This window comes from Sinocyclocheilus rhinocerous, unplaced genomic scaffold (genome assembly GCF_001515625.1).
Source record: "Sinocyclocheilus rhinocerous isolate Xijiao unplaced genomic scaffold, SAMN03320098_v1.1 scaffold1102, whole genome shotgun sequence".
Taxonomy (NCBI): domain Eukaryota; kingdom Metazoa; phylum Chordata; class Actinopteri; order Cypriniformes; family Cyprinidae; genus Sinocyclocheilus; species Sinocyclocheilus rhinocerous.
The window spans coordinates 30615-35937 of record NW_015640208.1 but is presented as its reverse complement, the minus strand read 5'-3'; positions in this window follow the sequence as shown (position 1 = coordinate 35937).

Below are 5323 nucleotides of genomic sequence, written 5' to 3'. Positions count from 1 at the left end.
GTACAGTATATATGAAATTCTTCCTGGATACTTTTGGATTACTTTTGACCTAACTCGTTTATCACACTGATTTAAAGGGGGGGGGGGTGGTACAATGCTGTTTCATGCATTCAATTGCAACCCCGCTGGTGTTCTCATTATGACATTCACACAAACATGGAGATCTCCCACTCCACTGAAGCCATAGACTAACACGATTTTCCCCTCCTTTGATGCCAAACAGTAACCAGAGTTTCGATGATCTGAGCTGTATGTCTTTCTAAAATGTTGTTCTTCAAGAGCAGGAAAACATTTAAGCTCCGACTCAAAGGATCTTGGCCGCGTGGATGGAGTGGAACTGCCTGTGTCATGGTTGTTGATGACTGGATTGCTTTATTGGCTAGAGCGGAAAGTGGGTCAGGGAGTATGAAGCCAAACGCACACTCCACTGAATGTCTAAAGAAAGCAAGCTAACTAACAATGGCCTGTCACTCACAGCAACTCATCACAGGCATGCCATCCGCTTGGTTTAGACGTGCTGTTATAAACATGTAATAACAAGTGGGCCCACTGATGGGCCAGTGTCTTAAAGATCCTTTTTCCACTATAAAGAAGCTTTTGTGCATTGCAACCCCGCTGGTGTTCTCATTATGACATTCACACAAACAGTTGTTTACATTGTTAAAGACTTGGATTCTCATGCTAAGCATGGACAAAGTTTCAAAAAACAATTTGGACGTATGACAGTATTTCTGTGCCAAAAATCTTACTTCAGCGCTGCACGGGACTTGCTCGGGAAGAATGTCTCCAATCCAAAGAAGTGTGTTTTTGGTTGTAAGGGAAAGATAACTTTGTTCAGCTTCCTAAAGAACCCAGCCTTATGTAGACAGTGGATACAGTTTGTTTTTCCGGGGCCAGATGGTAAGTGAAACGGCATCAAATGTCTGTGTTTTGTTGGCAGTCGGAGCTCAAGTACTCGTCACTCTTTAGCTCCGCCCACAGCGCGCCTCCAGGAGCTCTGCTTTTTCCGGAAAGAATTGTAAAGCTGTAACTTTCTCTTATAAATATGATAAAACTAAAGACTTTTTGGAGATGTGAAGGATGCAGTACTCTATAGGTACTCAAGATTAACATGAGATTGGGTGAAACTGTGTTTTATGCCCCCTTTAAATAATCTTGTACCATACTTCGAGAGAGAGCGGGAGGTTGCCGCTTGATAAAAATACAAAAAAGAGAAAGAAAATATGTTCATAAAATTTTACATTAAGTCAAGGTTTCCCAAACTGTGGTTCGTGAGTTTAATGAAAAGCTAATAATTAAATCATAAAAATGCAAAATAAAAATAAATCATTTTAAAGCAACAACAATTAAAATAAAACACAATTAAAAAGATGAAATAATTTCTTTTTATTTATGACACATTTTCATTTACCTGCATGTCATGTGACCAACAGAGAACAGTGAACATGCAAATGTGTTACTTAATAAATATCTGATTACCTTAAAATCTCAGGGGGGCTTCAAGTACATATATTAGGTGAAAGTGATTCAGCTGACAAAAAAAGTTTGGGAATCTCTGTAATTGATGCAATGTTGAAATGCTGAGAATTTACTTCTTAAAATTGAAATGATTTCTGTAAATCCAGTGGTCAAATGCTGTGTGGACTCTCAGTTTTCAGTGTAATTATAGCCAGCTGACTAGTGACTGGTCTTTGTGTGAATGTTCACAAAACTGAAAGACTTTCTGAGTGTATATAAGAGGTAGGCTACTGTAGAAAGGAAATTTAAAAGATGAAAAAGAAGAATTAGGGAGAATCAATAAATTATGAATAAGTTATTGCTTTTGTGTGAATAATATGTAATAAAAAAGTAACTGTATTCCGATTACGAGTATTTTAAAATGTACTTTAACAAGTACTAAATTTTTGGAATCTTATTATGCAATCCATATTACATGTAATCAGTTACTACCCAGCACTGCTCGCAGATGTGTGTGGTTTAGACAATGTATTTAAGACTGTAAGAAGTATATGAGATTCATTACACCAAATACACAAAATAATGTTCTTTTTAGCAACATCATACGACCCCTTTAAATTATTGAAATATTAACTTCCTCAGAGATATTTCGAGTAAATATTTTATGTCAAAGCGGTTTGGCTAACAAAAACATTTGGGAATCCCTGCTCGGCATGAACAAACATTAATAAACGTGAACACAACAAGGACATTACACACCCAAAGTCTTCCAAGTTTGAAATATTTTTGTCCAGACTTCCAGAATCAACAGTTTCTGAAGGTCACTGGATATGATGACGACATAGTGTTTCACACATCGCCAGTGTTGAGTAACTTGCATAATTATTTGTTTCATACATAGACTAATTGCTTGAGGGATGCTGTGCAACCCCCAAATTAAGAAGCATGGATTACAGATTTATTTACATGACATTCACATGGCCATTCTATGTCATGAGTCAAAGCTAAACGGTATGGCACACAGTAGGATTTTTGGAAACTTTTAACAGAGAAAAAAATTACGGAGTTATGGAGAATCAATTAATTATGAATAACTCACTGACATTTTATGAATAATATGTAATCATGCAATCCATAAAAAAGTAGCTGTAATCTGATTATGAGCATTTTAAAATGTAATATAACCTACATGTACTCAATTTTTAAAATCTGATTACGTAATCCAGATTACAACTACCCAGCACTGTAATGAAGTTGAACTCGACAGTATGTATAGTAAGTAATAAAGACTATAAGAGAATGTTACTTCTATTTAAACCATATGGTAACAATTTTTGTCACGCCCTTAAATATGATGTCTGGGAATATTGTCACAGTATAACAGGATTGATTAAAAAGAGTCACACCACCCATGAAACACATGCAATCCAGTATGACTTTTATGACAACATTTTATTTCAAAACAAAAGAACATAGTTAAAGTAAAAAACAATGTAGTCATGATCCAAGTCATTTAGAGAATGATTCATTTACACGATTCCTTTAAAAAGCATATGATTTAACATGGACATATATGATTTCTCTGCTGTTAATTACCCATAAAACCTTCATCAAAATAGGGTTTGGGAGACATATAAACACAACATTGGCATCATAGTGGCACTGCAATAACTTAGACTCAACAGAAAATGACAAGGGTTCTTTAGAAGCAAAGGATTGTGGAAATTGACACTGTAATGTATTATGACAATATTATATACAACATGTAATTATGAACAAAAACAAACTCATATATCAAATGTGGGTTGTAAATAGCTTCTTTGGCAAAAATCATTTCCAATGCGAAAGGCTATTTGTAATCTTCTGCTGTGGTTATCCATGGTGGATAAAAAGCAGAGGTTATAGAACTCTTGCTGGGAGATCTTCTTTTGCTTCTGCATGATTCACAATCTCAATAATATAAAAAAAACACGCACAAAAAAAGAAAACCTTATATAAAAAAAACAACACAGGGATACATAAATTTATGCATACAGCATGTGTAATGCATGATAAATTGTACTAAATCTTTTAATAATGCACCCATACACCATTACAACTGTGACATGTGCAAAGTAAGGTGATGTTGCTTAGTTTACATACATTTCAGATTTTTCTCTGATGTTTCAAGTCCGTGCCCATAAACACCTTAGTCTCTTCAACATACATCATCCTAAAGGAACAGCCCAAAATGGAAACACTATAAGTTCATCATCATAGAATGATAACAGAATTTCTGTTTTTGGATGAACTATTCCTTTAATTCATTATGGTCTGGTACTTAAATTCAAAGACCAAAAAGCAACATGCCCCCCATCCCGATCAAAGCCACTAAAATCACTATTGCACAAATAAATGGCATCCAAAAAATGTTAGTGAAATGGCTGAATTTTGCAAATACATTTAGTTTTTGAAAGAAAACCTTTTCATCAAGAATGATTCAAACACAGTTGGGTCTCATTTACTGCAGGGTACACACATATTTGTGCGTAAAATCATTGTACAAACATTTTCATGCAGAAATCATGATTCATGAGCATGTTCTCATTAAAAATTCTAAATTAACAGTAAAATTTAGAACCGACTGAAATCACATGTACGCTTCCATAGAGTACATTAGTGCCCGCCCATTTTTTCAGCAGGTTGCAGAAGTATTTTTCCCATTCATTTTTCCCATAGAAATTTTAAAAATGTGAAAAATTGAATTAAAAACAAAGGAAAAAATTAAATTTAAAACTATTCATTTAAAGTTGTATAGTTATATAACGTTATATATGTCAATTTTATTGCAACACACACACACATATATATATATATATATATATATATATATATACTGTACATATGTAGTTTTTTGAGAGTGTGGGAAGCCCGACTTGATTATTTTTTGAGTTGCTTCATTGGAGTGAATTTGTACAGCATTATGGGAAATTTTGTTTTTTTACCAAGAATTATGCTATTAAGATTGTTTTAAAAATAAGTTGAATTAATGCGAACAGATGGGTTCAACAAAAGTATATAATATCGATTAACAACCTTGGAGCTCACAGTAGGTCTGTCTTTAAAGGTTTATAAGTTATTGTTAAAAATAAATTTCCCTATGGAGAAAATAGCTATGTTTCCATCCAAAGCTGCGAATTTAACTTATGCACAAAATTGGAATATTGCATAAAATATTTGTGAATAAAGCACTGTTTCCATCCAGCGAGACAAAGAGAACAAAATAGTCACTTCCTGATAAACTGGCACCAAATATCACAAAAAAAGGTAATTTGCTGCAGTAGGAGAAGCCCACGGTGGGTCTTGTTCCATTAAATTAATTGTGCCTCGGAGTGCGCAGACAAAATGCAATAAACGTGGTCATTGTGCAAAGTCACGTGACATTTTTTGATGCACATCGAGTAATTTATTCAGTAAATGTGAATAAAGCACTGTTTCCATCCAGCGAGACAAAGAGAACAAAATAGTCACTTCCTGATAAACTGGCACCAAATATCACAAAAAAAGGTAATTTGCTGCAGTAGGAGAAGCCACGGTGGGTTCCATATATAATAAATTAATTGTGCCTCGGAGTGCGCAGACAAAATGCAATAAACGTGGTCATTGTGCAAAGTCACGTGACATTTTTTGATGCGTTGCAGAAGTATTTTTCCCATTCATTTTTCCCATAGAAATTTTAAAAATGTCAACATAATTGAATTAAAAACAAAGGAAAAAATTAAATTTAAAACTATTCATTTAAAGTTGTATAGTTATATAACGTTATATATGTCAATTTTATTGCAACACACACACACATATATATATATATATATATATATATATA